Source organism: Notothenia coriiceps, unplaced genomic scaffold (genome assembly GCF_000735185.1).
Source record: "Notothenia coriiceps isolate Sejong01 unplaced genomic scaffold, NC01 NC01_scaffold00037244, whole genome shotgun sequence".
NCBI classification, from domain to species: Eukaryota; Metazoa; Chordata; class Actinopteri; order Perciformes; family Nototheniidae; genus Notothenia; species Notothenia coriiceps.
This window is the reverse complement of record NW_011369945.1, coordinates 17187745-17206061: the sequence shown is the minus strand read 5'-3', so window position 1 is coordinate 17206061 and position 18317 is coordinate 17187745. Positions and strand designations below refer to the sequence as shown.

General features: G+C 41.9%; 1 protein-coding gene across 5 annotated transcripts in view; it reads right to left on the bottom strand.

Annotated features, from left to right (window-relative positions):
* The window catches only part of rbms3 (RNA binding motif, single stranded interacting protein), a 265018-nt gene that overhangs the window by 93438 nt on the left and 153263 nt on the right, over positions 1 to 18317 (bottom strand). The window lies entirely within an intron of this gene.

Genomic DNA, 18317 nt, shown 5'->3' with positions numbered 1-18317 from the left:
GGGGGGGGGGGTCACTAATTCAGGAACCCTCCACATGCAAATCAGCTCAGAAACATGCCAGGATTTATTTTCTCCAAGGCCCCCGAGATGCTGAAACTGAGCACGATTAGCACTCAACACTAGTTTCAGATGCTGAGCTTTCTGGGGGCCTGGCCTTTTGTTCCTCCCCCCCTTCCGTTCAATGGCTGGCCCCCCATAGCCCTGTTTTTCCAGGTGTAAGCTCTCCTGGCAAGCTGCTTTTCACACCCCCCCCCATATCCTGGTCAGTCAAGGGCTACCTCCATGCAAATGCGGCATTCAATCAATATGCAATCTTATTATATACATACCTTGTGTGTAAAAATAAAACGCTATTAGAAGTCAAAATAACAATGTGACTTTAACTAGGCTATCCTGGCAGGACTCATTAGAGGATGGATGATACTTCCCTACCTAAAACATGAGTCAGATGTGGCCAGGGAGCCCATAGGCAGGAAATAAACACATCATAATCCTGCTCTGTAATTGGGCAAATGAGAGATGTTGCCATTGGACAAAGTCAGTGAAACAGATGGCAACAGAGAGGCGTTGTAAACCTCCCGGTAACCCTAGCTATCTTTTCTTAACAATATTTCTCCAAAATGTAGAGAGGCAGGCATCATTTCAACAACCCAAGTGTTACACACACAAACACTTTCACCAGAAGCAAATCCCTCTTGTCTCCCATCAAAGCCCCCTTTCCTCCAAGACCCCCCACTGAGCATGCTCGCTAAGAGCCCTCCTTTGAGCCCCTAATGCACGCGCAATCAGATTAGGGCCGTCGATGTAAGCCTTGAATTACTCACCTTATGACTTGATTGGCCAATAATTTGATTGGAGTCACATCTCTACTTCCCTTGGTTCTTCAGATCCCTTCTTCCCTGTCCCTCCCTCTCTCTCCTCTTCCTCTTTTCCACCCTCCATCTTATTCTCACTTGAGGCAACAACAACAACTCTAGCTGTCAGCTTTTGAAACAGCATGTGACCGTTTCCATGGGGATCACAAAACTGACTTATCAGTAGAAAATAAGTCTTGAGGCTGTAAGTCAGATGCAACGATTTAAACCATGAAACAAAAACATGTCATTTTTGGATTATTGTTCTTTGACTGCATGGCACTGAATAACATTTGTAATACTACATAAAGGGTACTCAATATGTGGTGGACAGCCCAAACAATGACACTTTTTCTGCCATAGTTACAATATAGAGTTGAGTCACTTGCTATTAGCTTTTGTATGGATTATGGGTTTTCACTGGAATCTCTGGAAAAAATACAATAGCCATCTCACAATCATGACAAAAGAAAAAAAGACCATGGACCCAATCATAATGCGTAATTGTATGTTACAGTTAGACCACACAGGGATTAAAACCATTACAGATGGTAGCAGCTCATTTGCATTTTCATGTAGAGTTCACAGTCATACAGTAAATGTGGACATATGAATTAATGTAACAGACTAACAATGGGTGGGATAAAGGTACACAAAGTGGTAGAGCTGTTGAAATCAGGTAAATGAACTCAATTATATTAGACATTGCACAACGCAGAAATATGAAGGTTTTTCAGTTAATCCGTATAAACATATATAATAGGGCATGTCTCATAAATAGCCGATACAGGAAGATCTGTCTGAGCACCACTTTGGGAGAGGAACATTGAACAGGTAACACTAAAACTTTTATTGCAAGAATATAATCATTTGGGGCATAATGTCAGAAATGTGTTTCCCTAATGAACCAAACGGTACCATAACACATTCTAACCCTTTCTACAGATGAAATGAGTTATCCAGAAAAACAATTTGATTATATGACATTCCTCACCCTAATTATTTCTTGGAATAACCATATACAATAGTTGAAGTTCTAGGAAAGGAAGTTTCTTGCTCTATAAAAAAGGAAAACCATACTTCCTCTTGAGTTTGGGCTGTACCCGAACACAGTTGGTTCTAATCAAGTAGCATTCAGTCCGGATAGGGAGCGATGTGATTTAGTGAACAAAAGCATGGCTATATGTTAACCTCATCTCTCAGAGGGGCCTCAGAGAGACTGATCATTATTCAACATGACAGTGCCTCCCTACCAGCTAGCTTGACAGTTATGAGGTGTATATTCCGTAATAATAAGGGACGACTGGCTGTGGCTGCTATAGTTCGGGTCATATCACTGCTATGAAAACATATGGCATTCAAATCTCCTGTAGCAGAGACTGAGGAGGCCGAAAGGTCTTATATTAGATATCCTGTAAAGGAAGTGTATAAAGCACCAGAGGAAGATGTCAACTTCACCGTCAATAAGAAGCAGCACATTTGGAGCAAAAGGGAAGGAAGAGAAGCATTAGCTGATCGACTGATGTGCAAACAGCCTGGAGTACATATTTAAGGGGTCTCAACTCTTATTTCACTACATGGAGGCAAAAGAGCTGAATCTGTTTGATTGCTTACTTCAAAATGAATCTGTGAGGAGTGTGTGTACGGCTATACAATTTAGCCTGGGAGACATTTTGTATCTATGTCACATAGCGAGCAGAGAGAAGGATGCGGATGGATGCTCCCTCCACTGAGAGGAAGGTTTGATGGTAATCACATCACTGGTTTTTCCTCCCTTTTTCTATCTTGCCTACCCATCCTCAGTTTAAACTTTCTTCGGCTGTCATAGTCCTCAGGAAAAAGGCAGCCATCTGCTATGAATCATACCATGTTCTGAATCAAATGTAACAACACAGACTCGCAGTGGTGTAAACACAGGCAAATGATGGCATCAGACGAAACGCGGTCGCTGGCAGAAACAAAGGCATCCCTTAGAGCTAAACATGTCTGAAGAACTCATATGGAAATGTACACAACCAAGAGAAAGCTATGAAGCATACACGCAGGATAAAAAAGCAAGTACAATCTAATATTTTGACATCCAGCATCCACAAAAACGTGTCGATAGAATCCAAAAATTCATAATAATTATCCTTGACAGTCAGAGAAACCTAAAAGGAACAGCCAAGACACGTCTGGGAGCATTTTAAGACACTTTTAGAGAGAAGGGTCACCACCTTGATGGTGGCATTTGATAACACAGGGACAACAGCGCTGAGATAACCCAAGAGATAATGCAAAGATAAAACCAGAGATGGCAGCAAGATAACCCTCACACAACACTAAGATGGCATGAAGAATACGGAGATACAGCTGAAAACAATGCTGTGATATCACAAGGAAAAGCACAACTAAAAGAGCACTTGGGCCAAACATCAAACATACAGTAAGTGAAGGAGACAGAATAACAGCTTTCTCAGGCTGGAGTGGAGGAATGAGAATCCGCGACAGATATAACAAAGACAAATGGAGATAACAGGGCCATCAGAAAATAAGAGAGACGACAACAAGACAGCACAATGCACGCAGACAAAATATTGATACTGTGCAGAGACAAAAAGAGAATTTTGTGAATTCTAGATAAGAGTCGGTATAAATAAATAAGAAATAAAATGGATGACAGACTCTTTCGAAAACAAAATTCTCAAATAAACTGCTTTATTATTGAGACACCCAAGCTGTGCAAAGCAACAGTGACAACGTAAGTAAGAGAGTCTTTATTAGGAAGGTGCTGATGTTTTGTTTTTGGATGTAAACCACTTTAAGGAGAGGCAATGATCTAAAATCACCTCAGAGGGTGCCAAGACACTTTTGTGCCATACATCTACCTGTCCAATTGAAATGTCTCCCCCTGAACTAATGACCATCTCTTAGTCCATCTGGACCCCGGAAGAAAAAACTGTGTAGCAGGTAAATCCTCTTTTTTAAGTACGTACTTGCAATATACAGTGGGGCAAAAAAGTATTTAGTCAGCCACCAATTGTGCAAGTTCTCCCACTTAAAAAGATGAGAGGCCTGTAATTTTCATCCTAGGTATACCTCAACTATGAGAGACAAAATGAGAAGAAGAAAAATCCAGAAAATCACATTGTCTGATTTTTAAAGAATTTATTTGCAAATTATGGTGGAAAATAAGTATTTGGTCAATAACAAAAGTTCATCTCAATACTTTGTTATATACCCTTTGTTGGCACTGACAGAGGTCAAACGTTTTCTGTAAGTCTTCACAAGGTTTTCACACTGTTGCTGGTATTTTGGCCCATTCCTCCATGCAGATCTCCTAGAGCAGTGATGTTTTGGGGCTGTCGCTGGGCAACACGGACTTTCAACTACCTCCAAAGATTTTCTATGGGGTTGAGATCTGGAGACTGGCTAGGCCACTCCAGGACCTTGAAATGCTTCTTACGAAGCCACTCCTTCATTGCCCGGGCGGTGTGTTTGGGATCATTGTCATGCTGAAAGACCCAGCCACGTTTCATCATCGTCAATGCCCTTGCTGATGGAAGGAGGTTGTCACTCAAAATCTCACGATACATGGCCCCATTCATTCTTTCCTTTGCACGGATCAGTCGTCCTGGTCCCTTTGCAGAAAAACAGCCCCATGTTTCACAGTAGGTATGGTGTTCTTTGGATGCAACTCAGCATTCTTTCTCCTCCAAACACGTCTAGTTGAGTTTTTACCAAAAAGTTCTATTTTGGTTTCATCTGACCATATGACATTCTCCCAATCCTCTTCTGGATCATCTAAATGCTCTCTAGCAAACTTCAGACGGGCCTGGACATGTACTGGCTTAAGCAGGGGTGTGGCTGGCACTGCAGGATTTGAGTCCCTGGCGGCGTAGTGTGTTACTGATGGTAGCCTTTGTTACTTTGGTCCCAGCTCTCTACAGGTCATTGACTAGGTCCCCCCGTGTGGTTCTGGGATTTTTGCTCACCGTTCTTGTGATCATTTTGACCCCACAGGGTGAGATCTTGCGTGGAGCCCTAGATCGAGGAAGATTATCAGTGGTCTTGTATGTCTTCCACTTTCTAATAATTGCTCCCACAGTTGATTTCTTCACACCAAGCTGCTTACCTATTGCAGATTCAGTCTTCCCAGCCTGGTGCAGGTCTACAATTTTGTTTCTGGTGTCCTTTGACAGCTCTTTGGTCTTGGCCATAGTGGAGTTTGGAGTGTGACTGTTTGAGGTTGTGGACAGGTGTCTTTTATACTGATNTTAGGTTGAGTCAACATAATTGTGGGCCTGTTGGTTTGGGACCTGATCCCACTGCAGCTTTATGAACTTTATTTTAATTTTCGTGCAAGTATGCTTTTACTTGTATGTAAAATAGTTTGATCTGTCTGTGCGCTTAACATTACATGCATAGTTTTTAACTTTATCTGTGCACTGGTTTGTTTGTTTGAGGGTCAGATGAATTTATTGTTAAAATACAAAGTGTAATTTTTTTCTTAGAGCCAAGCAGAATTTACATCTATCGTTTACAACCGGATTTGTGTTTATGTTGAGGCCCTATCGGATTTAATGGGCTTACTTTGATATTTGGTTTGTTTGATTTGTTTTTGGATGTCCAAATGATATATATTGATGAATGCATTTCTCCATTGTTGATGGATAAGGTTATATTTATTATCATTTGATAATTAGCCCGGTTTACCAGAACAGGCCCATTGGCATTGGTACATTTTCCTGATATCCTGTGTGGGTGTTGATGGGACAGCTTCCTTTTAATAATTGGTGTGGTGGTGGTGTGATGTGTTGTGTGTGTGTGGGTTGGTGTGGTGTGTGTGTGGTGTGTGAGAGAAGAGAAAAAGCCGAAAGAAGAGAGACCAGTTGTGTGTGGTCCGTGCTGTGTGGTTGACTGGTGGTGTGATGTGTGGTGGTGTGTGTGTGCTGCGTGGCCGTTCGCGTGGTGGTGTGGTGTGTGTGAGAGAGAGGTGTGGGTTGGGTGGTGAGAGAGAGAGAGAGAGGAGAGAGAGAGATAGAGGAAAGTGTGTGTGTGTGGTGGGTGTGGGTGTGTTGTGTGTGTTGTGTGTGGTGTGGGTTCCCAACGATGTTTCTCCTGGTATCAGTGGCTCCATTTAGGTGTTCCAACATTTTAATTAATTTGGATGTTCCAAATTGTATATAGTGAAGAATTTGTCATTTCGTCCATTGTTTGATGGCTTAAGTAATTTTATTAATCATTTGATAATTATCCGGTTACAGACAGCACCATTTGGCTTTGTCATTTTCTGATATCTGTGGTGTGGTGTTGAATGGAAGCTGCCTTTAATAAATGGTGTGGTGCTGTGGTGGTGAGAGAGTGGAGTGAGGTGAGTGATGGGAAGTGAGAGAGAGAGAACAGTGTGTGTCGTGTGGAGAGAGAGAAAGCCGAAAGAGAGATGAAAGTTGTCGGTGGGTGGTGTTGTGGTGTGGTGTTGTGTGTGTTGATGTGGTGTGTGTGTGTCACAAGCTCTTCACTGCTGTGTCATACGCGACTGGTAGAGCCATTTCAAACCATGTGTCCCCTTGTAATGGAGTGCTCCATTGTAATGTTCAATTTTAGATAAAAAATAGTGCGTTGAGAACGCTTACTATGGCCTCTGTATATTATGGGAAATGTGGCCTCCGGAAAAAATTTAACGACGTAAAAGTGGGCCCTGAGTTGGAAAAGGTTTTGGAACACACTGCATTATGGGTTATTTGAAGCTTTGGTTTTCCAGAATCAACTTTTTTATTGAATGTTGTTATGTAATTTGTCCTACAGAAGAGAGACACAAATCACTAAAATATGCATTAGTTATGCTACCCGTATTTGTATATACAGTGGGGCAAAAAAGTACTTAGTCAGCCACCAATTGTGCAAGTTCTCCCACTTAAAAAGATGAGAGGCCTGTAATTTTCATCCTAGGTATACCTCAACTATGAGAGACAAAATGAGAGAAGAAGAAAAATCCAGAAAATCACATTGTCTGATTGTTAAAGAATTTATTTGCAAATGATGGTGGAAAATAAGTATTTGGTCACCTACAAACAAACAAGATTTCTGGCTCTCACAGACCTGTAACTTCTTCTTTAAGAGCCTCCTCTGTCCTCCACTTGTTAACTGTATTAATGGCACCTGTTTGAACTCGTTATCAGTATAAAAGACACCTGTCCACAACCTCAAACAGTCACACTCCAAACTCCACTATGGCCAAGACCAAAGAGCTGTCAAAGGACACCAGAAACAAAATTGTAGACCTGCACCAGGCTGGGAAGACTGAATCTGCAATAGGTAAGCAGCTTGGTGTGAAGAAATCAACTGTGGGAGCAATTATTAGAAAATGGAAGACATACAAGACCACTGATAATCTCCCTCGATCTGGGGCTCCACGCAAGATCTCACCCCGTGGGGTCAAAATGATCACAAGAACGGTGAGCAAAAATCCCAGAACCACACGGGGGGACCTAGTCAATGACCTGCAGAGAGCTGGGACCAAAGTAACAAAGGCTACCATCAGTAACACACTACGCCGCCAGGGACTCAAATCCTGCAGTGCCAGACGTGTCCCCCTGCTTAAGCCAGTACATGTCCAGGCCCGTCTGAAGTTTTGCTAGAGAGCATTTAGATGATCCCTGAGACTGCCGGATTGGGAGAATGTCATATGGTCAGATGAAACCAAAAATAGAACTTTTTGGTAAAAACTCAACTAGACGTGTTTGGAGGAGAAAGAATGCTGAGTTGCATCCAAAGAACACCATACCTACTGTGAAACATGGGGGTGGAAACATCATGCTTTGGGGCTGTTTTTCTGCAAAGGGACCAGGACGACTGATCCGTGTAAAGGAAAGAATGAATGGGGCCATGTATCGTGAGATTTTGAGTGACAACCTCCTTCCATCAGCAAGGGCATTGAAGATGAAACGTGGCTGGGTCTTTCAGCATGACAATGATCCCAAACACACCGTCTGGGCAACGAAGGAGTGGTTTCGTAAGAAGCATTTCAAGGTCCTGGAGTGGCCTAGCCAGTCTCCAGATCTCAACCCCATAGAAAATCTTTGGAGGGAGTTGAAAGTCTGTGTTGCCCAGCGACAGCCCCAAAACATCACTGCTCTAGAGGAGATCTGCATGGAGGAATGGGCCAAAATACCAGCAACAGTGTGTGAAATCCTTGTGAAGACTTGCAGAAAACGTTTGACCTCTGTCATTGCCAACAAAGGGTATATAACAAAGTATCGATATGAACTTTTGTTATTGACCAAATACTTATTTTCCACCATAATTTGCAAATAAATTCTTTAAAGATCAGACAATGTGATTTTCTGGATTTTTTTTTCTCATTTTGTCTCTCATAGTTGAGGTATACCTACAGTAGGATGAATATTACAGGCCTCTCATCTTTCTAAGTGGGAGAACTTGCACAATTGGTGGCTGACTAAATACTTTTTTGCCCCACTGTACGTGTTTCCACAGGGCCTGAGATCCTGAGGGCTAGACCCCTTCAGAGTAAAGACAAAACTAGGCTGGCCTCGACTTTTGAGACCTCTAATACAAGGCAGAGAATCCTCCTATGTTTCTCAGCAGAGCAAGGAGATCATCATAGCGTTTTCTTCTTCTAATTATCTCTTTGACATACAATAAAAGTTGTAGACTTAATCCGATTAAAGCCTAAAAAATGTACATCACACAAAATACAACTTCGCACAATCTAGACTGTTTGATATTTTGATGTGAGATTTTCTCATCTCCCTTTCCAGCTCCTCCTGCCTTTATCTTTATCTTTTGCACGGCCGTGTCCACAGACTCACACACAGACTGGTGGGAGCAGTGTCAGGGAGATAAAAAGGATGAAAAGGGACCCGATACTCTGGCTTTGCTCTTCCTCATTAGGCAGAATGAGGGACTGTGTTGGTGTCAGAGAGCTGGTTCATCAACCCTAAGCAGGACACAGCCCTGATCTACCCTGCTCTGCTGCCTCTTCCTGCAGACCGCTCACATATGATTGAAGCCACTGGAAATGGAAACAGTCAGTGTAATTTAACATGGCTTGGCCGTAGAGTTTGTTAAATAGGTTGATATGGTGCATAGAGAAAGTAAAGTGATCACAGAGGGAAAGAGACAGGAGTCATAATAAGGGCAGTTGTAGTTAATGATATGAGGTCAGCTGGTTAAAATAAAGGGAAGAGGCATGTCTGATAGTATGCCGGTAAAGATGGGTCTTTGTGAATAAAAGGTAACTTATCTATAATAAAAGCTAGGAATTGCTTTTACCACCTTGTTTTTTCTGCTAGAACACACACTTGTTATAGCTATACTGGTGAGGCACTTACAAATAAATGACTTACAATGTCCTTTCGTCTACAAACAGTAATACAAATAAAGTGTCTATCCACAATATAGTGAGTGGGTGCTAGCTGTTACGGATGTGCCTGCTTCCAGAAGTAATAGTCTCATTTTTTTTTCCCTTAGACAATGTTTAAATCATTAGGTAAAAAGATTAAAAGCTCCGTCATAAAATATCTGGTGCTTTGATAAAAACTCAAAAGGTACACAGACGTTGTGCTTTAAAGCTTTTAAAAGTGGGGTAGATAAGTTTGAGAAACCGGCTCGAGATATACTTTTTGTTATATTCCATGGAATGCTCTTAACATCCCAATAGCAATGAATATCTTAAGTGCTTTGACAATAAATCCATAAAAATGTGTATCTGTGGAAGCCGTAGCACTGTAAAAAGCACGTGCCCTCATTGGTCATGTGCGCGTTGGAGGAAGGGCTCTGTAAGGAAGTGGCAGATTTTTTCCGGTTGTGTGTTTTCAAATTCTAGCGCACTCCAGCTGGTTTCTCCAAAATGACCTACCCCACCACCACCCCACTGGTAGACCCCAACGGTCACCTTAACATTATTGGGAAAAATGAAAACAAAATCTGAATCGTAAATCATCAGTGGGTCATTGAGTATTTTATCCTCTACTAGAGTTTTTAAATTCACTTCCTCTGACTGAAAACACATCATTTTGCAGAAGTAGAAATTATTTTTACTTGTGACCACAACAAAAATCCAAACAGTTGTTACATCATCTAAGAGAGTTATTTTGTAAGTAATATTATGATGATTTTTTTTTTTATGCGTGTTAATGTATATGGATACCTTGGAAGTAAATAATTGAGGTTGTGACACAGAGTAGAACATCAGCATCGGCCACTTTGCACCATAACACCATTGAAGTGCAGCTATATCTGTAACGTGAGCACTGATACAGGCTCTGGTCTGACTGTGCCGCATCACCCAGTTCTAACATTAAACATGATCTATGTAGAGTGACTCTCGTCGTACTTAACACAGTAGCTTAAAGTTGGCATGCAGACTTATGGCACTGCAGTAGAAGGTTTGCATTAATCAAGTTAGCTTTTCTGGTGAGTTAAATATGAATTTATGATTTAATATAGTCACTTTGAGTGTGATGGTAGAAATACTGACTTTACACAGTGGCTTACAAGCGTATAATAATGTTATGAGAATAGAAGATCTGTTTGTCTTTGGCCAAAGCTAAAGCTCTTAGAGAGACAAAATAAATATTTTACTGTTTGCTACAATTGGACACTTTGAGTCCCCATATGAATTGATTCGGCTACATATGCACTGTTACTAAATTTCTACCTGTCGAATCAAATCTGGCAATATACATGTACTGCAGATGCTGTCAATCTTGCCGTTTATTATGAGTCAAATGAATACATGAATGAATAAATAAAAATGCATAGCGGCCCCGGTGTTGCATAGTGGATCATACAAAATATGCAAACACATGCTGATTGTCAATTCTGTGTGAAAGCTTGCATCAAGAAGAGTCAAAATATGCATTACTGCGGCATTTGTATTAACTTTAACTCATGTAATGCAGCACATAGTTTGTGATACTAAATATTTGCATATGATCTAATGATTTTTCTTTTCTTTTTGGAAACGCTCTTCGTGTGTGTGTCTGTCTTGAATTTGTCATTTTAAAGCCGATCTGACACTAGCTATACACCTGGTGCAATCCAGTAACTCGTGGATTTAGCAGGCGTGTTTTTTACGCATTAAGGAGAAAAAGGCAGTGCTTTATATTGCAGAGGCCAGATATAAGCAGTGAAAAGAGAAGTGACAGAAACTGACAGAAAAAATAGGGTTCATGAGTACCACTCAAAGTAAAATTACACTTCTTCAGAGGATAGAAGCTAAGTAGCCTTGAAGAAGCATTTCCGACACATAAAATGCAATGACAGAAAGGTGCCTGGTGCTCTCTCTTTATGTACATCAACAGACGCCTGCTCATACCAGAATGCCAAGAAGCGCTGTGTTGAGTCTGAACAGCACTGAATAGCATAGATAAGTAAGCATGGATGGACAAATGCAAAGATGGTGAGATACAGAGAGGACTGTGGATGTCTGGCGTTGATAAATCTAATCCCTGAGTTAATTGGTATGACTGATGAAGACAAATTGAAATGGGTCAGCTGAATCAGGGAAGAGAGGGCTCATTGTGTACGGGGCAAACCCAGTTTAACACAAACAGGAGCAGACCAACAAATAGTAGATAGCTAGAGTGAAAAACGTGTACTAGTTAAAAGAACGCACCAATCATCTCGCTAAAAGCCTTTCCTTTACACATTGATTTTCCAATATGCTCGTATATTCGCAGGTGGTCTTCTCAAGGCCAATAACTGAATGCAAAGCGTTTCACCTGGTCTATGTGTGTCAATGTGGAGTGTGGAAGCGGGGTCCTTTGAACGCTGTCTCTGCGGACCCGCTAATTGAGCCAGATCAATTCACAGAGCCGGCGAGCAGGTTGGCACAGTTGCCACATCAAAGAGATTCTAATAACTGCACACTGTGGCCATTACCAAGCCTGAAAAAGCCATATTTATGTTTACTTCAAAGCAAACATGGCAGAAATGCACATTGCAGGCCTTCACTGTTCTGTTTCCAGCCTACAATGCAGACACAAGGCCATGTTGGACTAATTTGGGAACAGAATAGAGGCTATTCACATACATAAATACAACCGCTCCAAATAATTTGATCCATGTATTTGCTGCTATAATAGAAACCAATAAAACACTTGCAAAAAAGAGCCAAATGACAGGCTGTAACTGTTAAGAAGACATTGTAATAATACTCAAATGATTCCTCTGTATCCATTTCACACAGCAGCAGTCCTCCTCTGCGCCTTCAGCAGGATGAGTTATGCTGATTGCCAGTTATCCCTTTCCTTCTTTTTCCTCCTCGGTGCCCTGTCTCTGCCTGATAAGTGATAAGTTTGTAACTTCACTCATTAGTGCTGGCCTGTCTCCTGCTGTAAAGTCTGTCTGAGGTGACGTTATGGCTGGCAGGCCTCTCAGTCTCTTCTCCTCTCTTTCCACAGCGTTTCCCACTTCTTGTCTCCCTCTGAACTCTATTTTTCTCACACTCTTTCCTACGTTCTTTGCTTAATTTTTATTTTTTCTACCCCAGCTCTCACTGATTTCTACTTAGCCTCAGTTTCTCACTCTCTCTCATGCTCGCAGCTCGGCACGTCTCCGCACTGCTCGGTGAAATAATTTACCGCACGCAGCGCTCCCGCGGATGATTGAAGCGTAATTAGACGGCAGAGACAGTGGAAGCCAACGGAGGTGCTTGGAAGCCGGTGCTCGTCAGATGGTCCGTCTCTCCCTGGCTTTGCCCTTCAAAACTATCACTTCTGCAGGACGAGCAGGGAGGGGACGATGTGCTCAGCCCCGGCGAAGCTAACTACACTGCAAAAAATGTCACCAAAGCAAGTGATAGTATCTAGTTTTATAAGTGAGATTATCTCACTGCAGTGCAGATGTTTCTGTGGGAATCAATCTATTTGTTAATTAATATGTATGTCCCTCATGATAGACAGGACAACAAGAGTGTCATCTTAAGCCTGTTGAATTAACTCTGAAAGATGGAACTGAGATCTGAAAATTCCAACTTTTAAGGTGATTTATTTAAAAGGAATATCAACGTAAAGAAGCTCAATTGAATTCAACATACACTCTGTGTCTACTGTCACCACTGTAGATCGTACAAAGCTACAGTACAAGTGCTTGTTAAAACAATCCATGAGTGAAGGAGTTCACTGTAGATACCCGACATGCTTATGTGCCAACTAGCATCATTCAGATACCTACATGCTGTGTTTGAATGTGGAGCATGGTAGATACAAATATGGAGGGAAATGAGATGCTGTGAGTGACTACAATCCTGGATGCCCTTGTCGATGGCAGCTTCAGGGGAAAGTGCTGATTACCAGCCTGTGTTGTGACACCATATGTTTCGCGAACAAACATTGCGGTGGATGTCAGAGAGGAAATGGCGTGGCATTCAAGGTGGCAAACATTGAACGGAGAGGTGAGCGTTGCTGCTGAGTGTGCACCTGTATCCCCAAAGTCTGTCCAATTATCCCGCTGAATACAAGATATGATGCATTTCCCCCCCATATATTCTCTCCAGACTTAACCCATGCTTGGGGAGGGAAGGCAGGTTCACTAGGCTAGCAGTTGTCAGCAACAGCACTGTCAGCCGTCCCTTTGATTATCACCCAGAGGTCATCCTGCGTTGAGCCCAACCACGGGGTCAATGGAGCTAAGACGTCAGAGCAGTCACCTTTAAAGGATAATAAGAATACTGCTGACTGACTGCAGACCACCCAGAGGGGGAATCCGTGCTTTTCATATGAATATAAATTTAATATTGACAGGACATCTTCCCCAGGAGAGAGGAAGAAAAAGACAGCAGAAGAGAAGGAGTAAGGGAAAAGGAGAGGGAATAAATGAGAGGGGGCAAGAGGACTGAACACTCCGGTTCGTTCCACACCGTTAAACCATCCGAAGCATCCACTGGTGACTACCGGTTGATGGGCCGAGCACTGTGTAATCATAAACATTTGGGATTCACTTCATGGAGGAACTTTAATGATGCTTTTAGCATAATTTCCCCACTGTAATGTGAAGTGAAGGGCAAGCAGCGCCTTTCTGTCTGCCTGTAGCTCCTGTGAACCTTATACATATTGGTTATTGGTACGAGGGTAGGGATGGAGGGCCCACTGCCCCACATGCTTCGACCCTGCTGCTTAAATCTGGTTATTGGAAGAAACTGTTCAAAATCAATATAATTGAAGAATTTGATACTTAGAGACAGTTTATTGTTAGACGTTGAGGCGATGGTAGTTATGGCTGGGCAACATATAGATAATAAATCAATACTGGATATGAGACTAGATAGTCATTTTGGATATCGTAAATATGGTACAGTATGAATGTTGTCTATTTATGATTTTAAATGCTCTGTTAACCTAAAGTAACGTTATTTTCTTAACTTACCAAACTGTCTCAACCGGTATATTAGTTAATAAGCCATCATTATATCCCAAAAAACTGATGAATATTATAAAATCTTACTTTGTAAATATATGTGTACGAATATTCAAGCACACAATATACTTGCAATATTAATTAAGGTATTTAATCAGAATGAATGTGGTGTTTCCTTTTGTCTATATCGTCCAGCCCTAATTGTATTTCGACAGTTGTTTATTAAAAACTAAACTTATTTTCAAATAATATTCCAGTGGAAGAATTAACATGTTGTCTATGCCAGGATTAAAAAAATAGAAACCAGGAAGTAATTTTATCTTTGAAGGATGCTCTTTATGTTCTTCCTTTATCTTTATGTTTATCATAGGATTTCGGATCAGATCCAAATACAACTATTTATTTTTTATATTGGCCCAAAGCATGTATAATATCAAAGCAGCCGTTAAATGTAAGAATATATAGCATGTTAGAATTGTTTTACAGATTCTAGGCTGTCAACCATGTGAGGAGAGTAAACAAAAAGTAGAAAAAGGACAGCTTTGTTTTCATTCGGGCTGTTATCAGCAGAAGCCGACTGCAGCGAGAATAGGAGGGATGATTTCCATAAAGACTGGCTGTTGTCTGAAAGCAAGCAGCTGTCAGGTGGAATTACCTCTCCATCACAGACACCACAATCGAGGGCGCCCTTCCCATAATTCAGTCTGATTGGCTCAAGGGGAAAATGGCAGCCTGCGGAGAGTGAGGCGAGCGCCTGGTTGACAGGTTTGCATCTGCGAAGCTCGACGCAGCGTTTACCTGTTATCATTCTGTCTGCTCAACGTGTCAGTTTTCACAGTTCGGAAAGCTACCTGAACAAAGTGACATGGAGAATGGAGTGCACAGTGTGAGGAGGCAAATGCGTGCCTACACTCAAATGTAACACACACACACACACACACACACACACACGCACACACACACATGTTTGTAAATACGCTTATTTTCCTTTTTGCCAAAGTTAGATCAGAACATCAATATCACTCTAATGTCTTGGCTCTAGTTTGGTGCTAAATCTGAGAAGCGATTATCTTAGCTTAGCATAAGGACTAGAAAGAGCTAATTTGCTAAACAGGGCTAATCACCTCCTAGAAAAGAGAGTGGCATCACTCTTCTCATCAAATCCTTTCTAACACAATGAATAAACAAACAAAAGCCACTTACAAAAGCTCCAATAAATTATTCATCATTTCTAACAAGAATAAAAATGTGTCATATTAATAACACAATGTGATTATACTGTCACAATACCGTACCGCAAAATTATGCGAACACACAAACAGATACAACAAAGGTGTGGATAAGGTACAAACACCATTCCCAACTTTTGTATTCGTTCACATTAATACAAGCATGTATATAACATATATACGTATTCACACACATACACACACAAACTCACACAGATGTACACTGGAATACACACACATACTCTACACCTGAGCTAAGTGCTCTTATCTGTGACTTGGGTAGAGGTGAGTGACAGAAAGGGAGGCGCAGGGGGGGAAGTGTCCTTTAGGTATCTTAATTATGGCTCCTCTCCTCCCTCTCGCTGTCACCATCCCCGGGGGAGGGCAAGACAAAAGGAAGGCAATGTTTCATCTCTGCTGCCTTGGTATTTCAAATTCCAAGGGGAGTAAGAGGAGAGAGACAGCAGGGTGTTACATTGGAGGAAGAAGAGGAAATCAAGTGACGCTTCGCATTTCCCTCTGTTTCTGTCTTCTTTCCAGCTGTGTTTAAAATAAGGCACCTTAATAAAAGCGTTTTAATGGCGTCAAGGCAAGAAAAAAAGGCTCAACGTGATTACTGTGACGTTTTATTTAATGAGCTCAAAGCCTATTGCTCTTCGTTTATTACTTTGTTTTGAGGAGATACATGTGACAAAATGTAGCGGAGGGAGTGAGGGAATGAGGCTAGTCTCATTGCGGTGTTAGCAATCGTCTTTGCGATTCACACCTTCCTCATTGCGCACCTGCGTTGTCCGTCCACCCCCACAAGGGGAACGCTGCTCCGCCATCAGAGAGAGGGGGGTGTCAGAGACACCTTGGCAGGTAGACACAGGCAGCCTGCTGTTAATTATTGATGGGAATAAATTGCACTCATTGGATGTTTGGCAGGGGAACACATGGTGGAGGCGAATACAAATGTGTTTATGAATGTGGTTGCACCGAGATGACAAGAGAAAATGGCATCAAGCTAAAGAGAAGGAGGATGGAGAGGAGGAGGAGGAGGAGCAGATAGAAGGATGGGAGTGATACCTGGTAAAGACACATGAGAGAGATGCAGTCTATAAAAGCCAACGACTCCTAAATGTCTCTCGCAAGTGCGATAAAAGTACAGAACTGCGGCACAGAATGCTGGCCTTTACATTTGTGTGAACAGAACAAGGGGACATTTGAAAACAAACTATTATACACAGATGCTAATCGAAAATGATTTTGTGAATGTGCCAGCACGCACTCCTATGCAAACAAACATACCTAAAAAGGTCAGCTCTTTTGTTTTGGGAGGCAAAACCTCTCTCGTGAAAATATTGACTGAGAAAGGGGAGCAATGCAAAGTGGGGTCTTAAAATTAGATGGGCAAATATCACCGCTTCTTATCTGTATTCTGAGAGCCTGCCCTCTTATAAATATTGGAAGAAGGACACTAGTGGGGAGAGGAAATGGCCAAATGGTGCATTTCAGAAATGGCACACCTGAGCACCGCGCGGAATATCATCTCCTCCTGTCAGATCTCATCCCATTTGATCAGAATAATTGCCACCTTCATCGTTATCATCAATTCTGTCATCCTTACTGGCGCCATCACAGTTCTCCATCTCATCAGGGCTTCTTTGGCTTAAAGGGGGGATTTCTGGATCAAATCAAACGTGGACATTCTCGTCTGAGAAAATCACTCATAGTGTACCCTCATAGTCATCACCATATTCATTGCTCTAATGCTACTGACATTTTGCTCACCTATTTAAATATTCTGACACCAGCAAATCTTCGGCGGGTACAAAAATAGCCTGGTTTAGCTACGCGGGCTCGTCCTTCATAGCTGTCCGGAGAGATGGCCCTGCTGTGCTTTAGTCTACAGTGATTCTCCTTTCAGTCAGCAAGGAAATGAAACATTTACAAAGTAAAATTAGATAAAGGACAGCTGCCAGCTGCTAGTCGGCATATATTTAACAAAATAACTGATGCTCTTGTACTAGAACCACAGCTCTTCAGGGGTATTGCTAAAAGCCCAGTTAGCCAGTTTACAATACTACAACTGACAGATAGCGGAATATGCCGGAATCACACACAATACAAGATGTTAAGGTTACAATGCGAAATAAGCACATATCCTGTCAGCGTGTTTTTGCTTTAATTTGGTTCTTTGCCCGTCAAACTAGCTCCATTGTGTAACTCACTGTGTATTACTTTAACAGCTTGACTCATCTGCTTCCACTTTAGAAGGCGAAGGATATGAACAACACAGGACAAGCGGCCGGTCAAACCTCACAAAGAGAAAGGCCAGTTAACATGCTGGCAACAGAGGGAGTTTGCCGTGGAATAACGCCACACACACACACACACACACACACACACACACACACACACACACACACACACACACACACACACACACACACACACACACACACACACACACACACACACACACACACACACACACACCTCACTAAGTCCACGTAACCACTTGAGTCATGCAACCACATGTAAAAACATAGTCGCTGTATGAGACTACAGTGCAAGTGTCAGTAAAATGAAACAGACCTGCATGCACTCCAGTGGCCCTCCCATATAGTCAACCATACGCAGTTACAAGCCCACATCCAAGAGTCCTCTTATATTAGAGCGAACAAGTTTGTCATTAAACAGCAAAGAACTGCGGAAAATTACTTTCTATAAAACCGTGTTTATGGATAAAACCAGTTTTGCAGGGCTTTCAGATCCATCAATGTCTATTAAGCGTGTAAGGTGTACGATATTAAATCCCTGGATGGAGCTGAACACGCAGCAAAGTGCTCATGATAATGCAGGAGGAAGTGGGGATGCCAACTTGTTT